An 11,448-nucleotide genomic window follows, 5' to 3' on the forward strand; every position below is an offset into this window, starting at 1 on the left:
GCTCCCTACATGGAGCCTACTTCTCCCCTGCCTGTGTCTCTGCCTCTCTCTCTCTTTCTCTCCCTGTGTGTCTCATGAATGAATAAATAAAATCTTAAAAAAAAAAAAAAGACTCTGAGCTGAGAACAGAGCCCTACACGGCATGATCTTAGCTCAGAGATCACAACTTGAGCTGAAACCAAGAGTCAGAGGCTTAATCAACTGATTAATCAGGTGCCTCTAAGAGACAAGTGTGCAGGGAACTTTACAGAATGCTCGGTGAGATGCGGAGGAGCGGTGGCTGCCCGAGCTGCGCCCAGCAACGCGCTCCTTCCCGCTCCCCCACACCAGCTTCGGCCCTCTCACCGGCTGTAGAAAATGGTGAAAGAAACCACTTACTATGATGTTTTGGGGGTCAAACCCAATGCCACCCAGGAGGAACTAAAAAAGGCTTACAGAAAACTGGCCTTGAAGTACCACCCTGATAAGAATCCAAATGAAGGAGAGAAGTTTAAACAGATTTCTCAAGCTTATGAAGTGCTCTCTGATGCAAAGAAAAGGGAATTATATGACAAAGGAGGAGAACAGGCAATTAAAGAAGGTGGAGCTGGTGGTGGTTTTGGCTCCCCCATGGACATCTTTGATATGCTTTTTGGAGGAGGAGGCAGGATGCAGAGAGAACGGAGAGGTAAAAATGTTGTACATCAGCTCTCAGTAACCTTAGAAGATCTATATAATGGCGCAACAAGAAAACTAGCTCTGCAAAAGAATGTGATTTGCGATAAATGTGAAGGCCGAGGTGGTAAGAAAGGAGCAGTCGAATGTTGTCCCAATTGCCGAGGTACTGGAATGCAAATAAGAATTCATCAGATAGGACCTGGAATGGTTCAGCAAATTCAGTCTGTGTGCATGGAGTGCCAGGGCCATGGGGAACGGATCAGTCCTAAAGATAGATGTAAAAGCTGCAACGGAAGGAAGATAGTTCGAGAGAAGAAGATTCTAGAAGTGCATATTGACAAAGGCATGAAAGATGGCCAGAAGATAACATTCCATGGTGAGGGAGACCAAGAACCAGGACTGGAACCAGGAGATATTATCATTGTTTTGGATCAGAAGGACCATGCTGTTTTTACTCGACAAGGAGAAGATCTTTTCATGTGTATGGATATACAGCTGGTTGAAGCCCTGTGTGGTTTTCAAAAGCCAATATCTACTCTTGACAACCGAACCATCGTCATCACCTCTCATTCAGGACAGATTGTCAAGCATGGGGATATCAAGTGTGTGCTAAATGAAGGCATGCCAATTTTCATAGACCATATGAGAAGGGTCGCCTAATCATCGAATTTAAGGTAAACTTCCCCGAGAATGGCTTTCTCTCTCCTGATAAACTTTCTTTGCTGGAAAAACTCCTACCTGAGAGGAAGGAAGTAGAAGAGACTGATGAAATGGACCAGGTAGAACTTGTGGACTTTGATCCCAATCAGGAGAGACGGCGCCATTACAATGGGGAAGCATATGAGGATGATGAACATCATCCTAGGGGTGGTGTTCAGTGTCAGACTTCTTAATGGGGTCGGTGAATAACATTGCTGCTGGCATTTTATATGCAGTAGTGGATGAGTGAAGGACTATAATCATAGCTCACTACTTGCTATTGTTTTTGTTTTAATATTCAACTATAGTAGTGTTTTAAAAGTTAAATGAAGAATAAACTCAAATATAAAAGCTCAAAAAAAAGAGAGAAGTGTGCATTTAAAAGAATTATTAGATAATGTTTTTAGGCACACAACTATAAAGATGTAATTTTGTCACATCATTTGTATACAAAACAAAAAGCTGATAGACACATATGTCATGTTCCAAGGAGACCCCAAGAAAGGGCTGCATTTGGGGGCCTGCTGACAGCCTTTTAGGAGACCCTTTGTAGCCCACCAATAGGCTATGGACCACGTTTGAGAATCACTACAGACAGGCACAACTGTTAAAGGGTACATAAAGCTGGAGTCCTCAGTGAGATTGAAAGGCATGGCTCAAGCATGATAGCTATACCTGTGTGACATGGGAAGGGGGAGGTGGGCAAGGGCACACTTTTTCTGCTCAGGCTATAAGCAGGAAGTCACTGTTCCCACTAACAGGAGTTTCCCAGGTATGCTCCATACGTATACCTTCCAGTTAAAAGTATGCCTGAAATTGAATCCCAGTCCCTTTCTGCCCTGCCACTGGGCTTCAGTCTAGAAAGAAGACATGGACTCAACCAACTTTCCAATTCCCCAAAACCTCTCCTGTTTCTCCTGCAACAGAGTTGGAGGCAAACCAGCAATGAATGCATCTCTGAGACCCTGGCATACTTTTCTACCTCCCAAGAAGAACTTCCCTGGCATACTTACCTGGACAATGCATCTGTGGGGTGCACATCACACCCCCCTGCCCAGTAATTACATACAGTCCTGGAGTGCTGAACCAGTAATTTACACTTCCAAGTGGAACTCCTCTGGCGGCTGAGAAGACAAGTTTGGCAAAATAGGGATTTTTAAATTCTTTTAAGTCAGATGTACAGCAGCTATCAACCAAATAATTAATAGAGTATTAACCATCATCTTACATGTGTGTCCAACAATGCTCCCAGGATACAAGATAAAAAATATATACCTTCCTTGTCCTGATCTGTATGCTTCTTGAGGGCAGAGATTGTGTCTTATTAGCCTGTGCTTATTCAGGGCCCAGCATAGCACTTACCAAAATAAATATTCAGAAAAAATTTCCAAGTGAAGATTCTATCAAGTTGGCATGGTACATCCATTAAAGACCAACATAATGGCAATGTGATACAGAAGAAAGAAAGCACTTCTTGTTTATCTTCCTCTGCATCTCTCTTATAAGGACCCTTGTGATGGCATCTGGGGCACACCTGGGTAATCCAGGGTAATCTCCTCATCTTAAAATCCTTAAGTTAATTACAAACAAGGGAACATTCACATATTCTGAGCATTAGGACATGGATGTATCTTTGGGAGCCATTATCAGCCTATCACACTAATTTTTGGCCTATGGCATATGACCAGAAGTAATGTATGCTGCTTCCAGCCAGGTCTGGCCCATGCAAGCTTCCCAGGTGAAATCTTTACTCTTTCCCTCTTCGCTGGCTATTCAGAGAGGGTGTGGAAGCCATGGGTTAAAGATGGCAGAGACCCTATCACCCTGGGTCCCTGAAGGACTATATGGAACAGAGCCCCCTTTGACCCCTGCTGATTGTCCTTTATATAAGCAGTACTATCTACTGTCTTAAGCTACTGATAATTGGGGGGTTATCTGCTTCAATAACTAGCATTATCTTATCTAATTCACTATAATTCTAAAGTCCTCTTTATCCCTGTTATCCTCCTTTTTAATATCCTATTAGTATCCTTCCCATTTAAATTATTCTATTAACTTATATGTTTCTTTCTTTCTTTCTTTCTTTTTTTTTTAAGATTTTATTTATTTATTCATGAGAGACACAGAGAGGCAGAGGGAGAAGCAGGCCCGCACAGGGAGTCTGATGCGGGACTTGATCCCAGAACCCCAGGATCATGACCTGAGCCAAAGGAAGACACTCAAACACTGAGCCATTCAGGTGCCCCTGTTTGCTTATTTCTTACATGACTCTTACTAGACTGTAAGTTTAACAAAGGAAGGGACTATGTATGCCTTGTTCACTGTTGTGCTTTCACTCATCTCGTATAGTGTTTGGCACACAATAGGTACTCCATATATATTTAATAAAAACACTAATCAAAGAGCTCCAACAAGTCAGCTCTGCAGAGGGGAAGAGACTTCTGCAAAGGGCCAAAGAATCAGATCATGAAGCATGATGGGCAGTTAATTCTAAAGGCCTCAAGGAAGCCCATCTCACAAGCCCTGACTCTTGGGGGGGGGGGCGGGGGGGAGTAGACTCCCACACCTAAGGCCAAACATAAGAGCAAATTCAAGACCCAGTATGCAATTATTCTGAGTTCTGCAGACATCTGTAGCAAAGAGGAACTGGACTTCAAGTGTCCCCTGACTCTGGGTTCCACATAACTAAGCTCTGGCTGCCAGGACACCTTGTTATCTATCCAGTGTCATGCTTCTAGATGCTATCCGCCCTTTGGACAACAAAGAGCTGCTGGCTGGGTACATCATGTGAACTCCTTGGCTTTCATATCTTTGCAGTTAAAGGTAACAGTAAAAATTTTTTTGCTTCTCAATTTCCTACATATGGCTTTTCTGCCACTTGTCTTCGTTAGCATTTCTCTCTTAAGACCACCAACAAATTCAAATTTCCACATGCAATGCACATTTTTCAGTCTTCATTTAATCAAACATCTCTGCAGTTGACAGATGACCACTCAGTAATGCTTGAAACTTTCCTTCCTTAATTTCTGGGATAATAAACTCACTCAGTTCTCCTCCTACCTTGCTCAGCCACTTTGCAATCTTCATTATGGTCACCTCTCCCTACCCATCCCTGATACGTTGAGAACCCTTGGAATACCATCCTTCAGTCATCAAATGAGCCAATCACTCACATGGCTCCAGAGAAGACCTGTGCGCTGAAGATTTCCATCCAAATCAGTCTCTAGATAGAGCTCATCTTTGGAGTTTTGAGCTGCACATCCACTGGCCTCTACCATTCCGATGTACCTCACATTTAATATGATGCAGCGATTAAGAGTATCCAAAGAATACAAAGTCACTTATATAGTTAGCATTCCTGCCAAAATGCATGACCTGCATCTAGGCATGAGGAAACAGACAAACCCAAATTAAGGGACATTCTATAAAACAATAAACCTGTATTCTCTTTAAAATGTTAATGTCAGGCAGCCCAGGTGGCTCAGTGGTTTAGCGCCGCCTTCAGCCCAGAGCCTGATCCTGGAGACCAGGAATCCAGTCCCACTTCGGGCTCCCTGCATGGGGCCTGCTTCTCCCTCTGCCTCCTGTGTCTCTGCCTCTCTCTCTCTCTCTCTCTCTCTCTCTCTCTCATGAATAAATGAATGAATGAATAAATGAATGAAAATAAATAAATAAATAAATAAATAAATAAATAAATAAATAAATAAAATTTTAATGCCAAGAAAGACAAAGAAAGATTGAGTCCAGATTAAAGGAAACCAAAGAAATAGGACAATTAAATTCAACGTGTAATTAGAGCCAATGTGTAATCTAATTGTGTAAATTAGATGCGTAGGAATTAGATCCTGATTGGAAAAAAAGGTATGCTATTAGAATTGGGAACCTAATGGGTTAATCATTTGAATCTGTATATTAAACAATAGCATTGTTTCAATGTTAAAGTTTCTGAATTTGATAAGTAGACTGGGGGTGGATAAGGGAATACCCTTGCTCCTAGGAGATTTACATTCAAATACTTAGGAATGAAGGAAGTGATCTTTGTGACTTACTCCCAAAGCAAAGAAAGAATAAGATGAGGTAAATGTGGGAAAGTGTTAATAATGAGTGAATCTAGACAAAGTGTCCATGAGAGTTCGTTGTAATATTCTTGCAACTTTTCCATAGATATGATTTTTTTCCAAAATAAAAAGTCTTAAAAAAGAGCAAGAGCAGGTGTAGGGTTCTTTTTTTAAAATATTTTATCTATTCATTCATAGACACAGAGAGAGAGAGGCAGAGACACAGGCAGAGGGAGAAGCAGGCTCCATGCAGGGAGCCCGATGTGGGACTCCATCCGGGGTCCCCAGGATCACACCCCAAACTGCAGGTGGCGCCAAACCGCTGCACCACCAGGGCTGCCCAGGTGTAGGGTTCTGATTCTAGCTCCCACTGTCTACCTGTATAGCCTTGGAAAACTGTATAACTATCACTGATTCAGTTTCCCCTGTTATCAGCTGGGGATAATGATTACATCACATGTTTTTGTGAAATTACATAAATTGACCCATGTAAAGGGCTTGGAACACTGCCCACTATATGGTAACCATTTAATAAATGTCAGTACTATTGTATCTAAAATTGAACTCATTTCCTCTCTAATTTAGACTGTCTCTTATATTCGAAACCTTGGCTTATAGTATCATGATCCAAGTCAGTCTCCTGAGCTAGAAAAATGCATTCCATCCTTCTGTGTGTCCCCAGAACTTTGTCAATGCCTCTATTACGGCATATTTGAATATGTCTGTCTCAACTAGGTTATATTCATCTCAACTAGATTGGAGTTGGGGGTAGAGGCAAGGGAGAAGGAGAAAGAACATTCCAGATAGAAGAATTTCAGGGCACCTGGCAGACTCAGTCAGTAGAGCATATGACTCTTGATCTTGGGGTCATGAGTTTGAGACTCATGTTGGGGAGTTTACTTAAAAAATTAAATAAACAGGGCAGCCCGGGTGGCTCAGCGGTTTAGCACTGCTTTCAGCCCAGGGCCTGATCCTGCAGACCCAGGATCAAGTCCCATGTCAGGCTCCCTGCATGGAGCCTGCTTCTCCCTCTGCCTGTGCCTCTGCCTCTCTCTCGCTCTCTGTGTTCCTCATGAATAAATTTAAAAAAAAAAAAAATATATATATATATATATAAAAAAATTTAAATAAATAGGACAGCTGGGTGGCTCAGTGGTTTAGCGCCACCTTCGGTCCAGGGCATGATCCTGGAGACCCAGGATCAAGTCCCACGTCGGGGTCCCTGCGTGGAGCCTGCTTCTCCCTCTGCCTGTGTCTCTGCCTCTCTCTCTGTGTGTCTCTCATGGATAAATAAATAAAATCTTTTTTAAAAAAATTAAATAAATAAATACATTTACCCAGATAGAACAAATAGCATGAAGGCTCAGAGATGAGAGAACAAGGCAGAGAGAAGTCCAGTCAGATTGTAGTACAAAAGGTGAGACAATAGGGGCATGAAATAAGGCTAGATTAAATAAAAATATATCATAAAAGGATTTTTTTTCAGTAGGGTCTACATTCAACATGAGACATGAACTCACAACCCCTAAATCAGGAGTCACTTGCTCTATCAACTGAGCCAGCCAGGTCCCCCATAAAAGGTTTATTTGTATTCAAAGTCTGAAAGAGTTCTTCGGTACATACACTAGATCAGTGCTGTATGGCTTGACAATACCTCTTCCCTTTTCTCATGGAAGAGGGAACTAAACCTAAGAGAAGTAAAGGCAAACCCAGAGAGGAGAAAAAACAAAAAGGTATGACAGAGGAAAAAAAGCTCAGGAAACTGGGGCTCCCTGATCTAAAAATGAGACTACTTAATGATATATGAGACTAGCATTTAAATAGACAAAAGATTATCAGGTAAACTTATTTATTTAGGTGTCTGAGTATAGCTCCCAGTAGAGTGTAAACTCCTTTAAGACAAGGAGGGATTGGGACACCTGGGTGGCTCAGGGGTTGAGCGTCTGCCTTTGGTTCAGGTTGTGATCTCGAAGTCTTGGGATCGAATCCTGCAAAGGGCTTCCCACAGGGAGCCTACTTCTCCTTCTGCCTATGTCTCTGCCTCTTTGTGTCTCTCATGAATAAATAAAATATTAAAAAAAAAAAAAGACAAGGAAGGACTGAATAATCTTGCTCCCAGCATGTGGTATGGTACCCATCCCATAGTAGGGAGGCTCAGGAAATGCCTGCTGAATACATGTGCAGTTACCAACTGCCTGACCACAGAGGCCAAAGTCTCAACTGAGTGACAGTCCTACTTCCAATTCCACAGGCCTCAAAACCCCAAGGGTTAATATCTTTATTAGCATTGCTCACCAGCAGAAGCAGCTTTCATCATCAACTGGGCAAATTCGATGGCACCTCCTTTTCTGAAGGATAATTTAAAAGTAGCCTGCCCTTCCCAGCCACCTGGGAAAAGAAACGGCACATACTCACTAAGATGCTGGCACCATTGGTCAGAGAAGGACTGCCCCGGACAAAGAGAGAAGCACTACCCAAAGGAGCAGGGCAGCTTTCTTTGAATTCCAGCATGAGCCAGGTCTGAATCTTAAACCTCTGGAAGCTTTTGAGAAAAAAAAGTACACTTTTGAGGGGGATCACTTACCATCTGGAGCTGCCTGAATGATTCCTTTAATGAAGTTGGCAGCAAAAACTGGCTGTTCAACGGTACAGTTACTCATCAGCTCAAATGGCATCATAAAAGAAAACATGGGGTCGTTGACTGCATGTGAAGTCACGAAGATCACCTAGGAGAGGAAAGAAATTTTGGAGGAAGAATGCAGGTTGTCCATGGATTGAGACACAGGAGAGCAATTCTAAGGTCAAGATTCCTTTGACGTCCTGCCCTAATGAAGAACCATCACCTGTTTTCTTTTATATTCCTCAATATGGAAAATTGTAAAGTGTGAATGTTTGTTTTTTAAAGATTTTATTTATTTATTCATGAGAGACACAGAGAGGGAAAGAGAGAGAGAGGCAGAGACACAGGCAGGGGAGAAGCAGGCTCCATGCAGGGAGCCTGACACGGGGACTCGATCCCAGGTCTCCAGGATCAGACCGTAGGCTGAAGGCAGTGCTAAACCGCTGAGCCACCCGGGCTGCCCTGAAGTGTGAATATTTTAAAACACTTTGAAAATCAATGTTTAAAAAAAAAGAAAAGAAAAGAAAAAGAAAAAGAAAAAGAAAAAGAAAAAGAAAAAGAAAAAGAAAAAGAAAAAGAAAAAAGAAAATCAATGTTTAACCTCACTCCAACTTAGGAAAAACAAATGTGTGGTTAATCAGATCAAAGTAGAAGTAGAATTACCCGGTATGAAGTGAGAAACAGTGTTCCCCTTTTTGTACCACTGAAGAGACTGCATCCTTCTGGTTGCCGTGGGAAGGAGAGGTCCACATCCTGACACTGCGTCAAGACACTGCAGAAAAGAAAGCAGATTAACGACACCATTTAGAAGTTATAGAAAATGACACACATAAAGCTTTTAGCACGGTTCCCAGCCCATAGCAAGAACTCAATAAATGTTAGCCACTGCTGCTACTACCATTATTTTATCGAAATAGAAAGAAATTTAAATGATCTTACTCCCTGACTATTCACACTTATTCTCCCTTTTTATCATTGGATTTGTTTGTTGTTGTTTTTTTTTTTAAGATTTGATTTATTTTATTCATGAGAGTCGCAGAGATAGAGACAAGAGAGAGGCAGAGACACAGGCAGAGGGAGAAGCAGGCTCCATACAGGGAGACGTGGGACTCAGCCCAGGTCTCCAGGATCATGCCCTGGGCCGAAGGCAGCGCTAAACCGCTGAGCCACCCAGGCTGCTCACTGGGTTCTTTTTTTAAAGATTTACTTGTTTATTTTAGAGACAGAGTGCACGAGCGGGGACAGGGGCAGAGGGAGAGCAAGAGGAGAAGCGGACTCTCTGCTGAGTGGGGAGCCTAATCTGGGGCTTGACCTTAGGACCCTGAAATCATGACCTGAGCTGAAACCAAGAGTTGGAGGTTTAACTGAGCCACCCAGATGCCCTGGGGTTGTTTTTTTCTTATCAGACTTACCTTCTTCTTAATATTTACTCATTAATTCTTATTCTTCATGTGCAGTAAGTGTAAAACACTGTGGTAATGGAAATGTTTCTCTGACTCTGATAGAGACAGTAAGGAACACAGAGTACTCCAGATTCCGCTGGCATGCTGTTCCCTCTATCTGCCATGTTCCCCCTTCACTCTTAACCTGAGAAGCTTGAACTCATCCTCTTCCCACTCACAGAATCCTACTGGGTTTATTTTCTTTCTTAGTAATTATTATAATATATGTGTGCTTATTTGTTCAATGTTCTAACTAATGATCATTAAGGACAATGTCTTTCCACTAGCCCTAGCAAACGGAGGGTACTAATAAATATTTATGGAAAGAATGAATAAGTATTGGGGCACCTGGGTGGCAATGGGGGCAATGGTTGATAAAAACATGAATACAGATAATAATGCAAGCAGTAATATGACATGTATAACATTAATGGCACAAAAATATCATAGGAATTTAGTGGAAAGAGAGATTAGCTTTGTTTGAAGTGATCAAAAATGACTTTATAGAAAAGTTTTAGTGTGAGTCGATTCTTAAGATATGAATAGTGTTTCAGTAGGCAGAGGTAAAGGTAGAGGACAATCCAGATGGGGAGCAAACAGCATGAATGAGGTGCACGAGCAGCATTAATGGAGGTACACAGTGGAAAGCAAATTGTACACTTGGGAGCAGCCTATTTGTGTGCATTCATCAAAACAGATGGAAGTGAAGGTGGAAAAATAGTGAGATACAGATGGAAAGCCATTGTGAAACTAGACTTGGAAAAACCATTTAATAGGCATGGAGAAAAAAAAAGAGAAAAAAAAAGAGAGAAAATAAAGAAAAAAAACAGACATGGAGAAACTATGAGCTGCAGCTGTCTCAGCAGGCTAGTCACATGATCAAGGAGATGGTGTTATATCAGAGGTATCACTTTAAGAATCCCTAAGGGGTGCTGTACTGGCTCAGTCAGTAGAGCATGGAGGTCTTGATTTGGGGGTTCTGAGTTTAAGCCCTATATTGGGTGTGGAGATTTCTTTTTAAAAAATCCCTAAAATAGCCCTACCTGCAGTGATAAGAACTGGAACTGGGGTGATGGTGTGTTGATAAAAAGGGCTTTTTTTTTTTTTAAAGGCTTTTAAAAACACAATGAAAATACAGGATGCCAACAAAAATGTCAGGAAAAACAGGGAACTCCAAGGTCACCTAGGTGACACAGTCAAATGAGCTGGGACTCTTGGTTTTAGCTCAGGTTGTGGTCTCAGGGTTGTGGGATCAGGCTCCAAACTCAGTGAGGAATCTTCTTAGGATACTTTCTCCCTCTCCCTCTACGCCTTCAATCTCTCTCTCTCTCTCTCCCTCCCTCCTCTCTCTCTCTCTCTCTCTCTCTCTCTCTCCCCCTCTCATAAATAAATAATTTTTTAAAAAAACTTTGGGAACTCTAAAACTCAGTCCAGAACTCTGGAATCTAATCAAAATCTTATAGCAACTAAGAGAATGTTTAATCAAGAAAAATTGCGTTTCAGTAAGAGAGCTTTGTGACACTTTCACTTACTCTAGTACCATCCTCCAATCCCTGACTTGACAAAAGCCTTAAAAATAACCCACATTCCTAATATAAGTGCCAAACACCAAAGGGAGCAGAACACACCTTTTCTCAAAGAATTGTGGTTGTTTTAACTTGTCTGGTGGCTCCCTGAAACACTGGCTCAAAAGTTGTGTGCCTAATTCAGAACTCTCCCAGGACTGAGGTGACTACCTAGAGTACATTTGTCAAAAACAGTATTAGTTGCTGCTGTCTGGGGCAAAGGATGACCTTGAGTGCAAACAAGCAAAACTGAAAAGTTAGGGAGGAAAACCTGGGGAATGAGATGTTTTGGGGAATAAAGAATTTGAAAAGCTCTGATATATTCATGGGAATCTAGAAAGCCACATGCATATCGGCCCAGGGCTGGATTCATGCTCAGAAGAAAACTGAGAAGGCCCAAAACTTTT

General features: G+C 41.9%; 1 pseudogene; it reads left to right on the forward strand.

Annotated features, from left to right (window-relative positions):
* Nucleotides 1-320: 320 nt before the first annotated feature.
* LOC112933966 (dnaJ homolog subfamily A member 1 pseudogene) lies at nucleotides 321-1,682 on the forward strand (annotated as a pseudogene).
* Nucleotides 1,683-11,448: the final 9,766 nt, after the last annotated feature.

This window comes from Vulpes vulpes, chromosome 16 (genome assembly GCF_048418805.1).
Source record: "Vulpes vulpes isolate BD-2025 chromosome 16, VulVul3, whole genome shotgun sequence".
In the NCBI taxonomy this organism is placed as follows: domain Eukaryota; kingdom Metazoa; phylum Chordata; class Mammalia; order Carnivora; family Canidae; genus Vulpes; species Vulpes vulpes.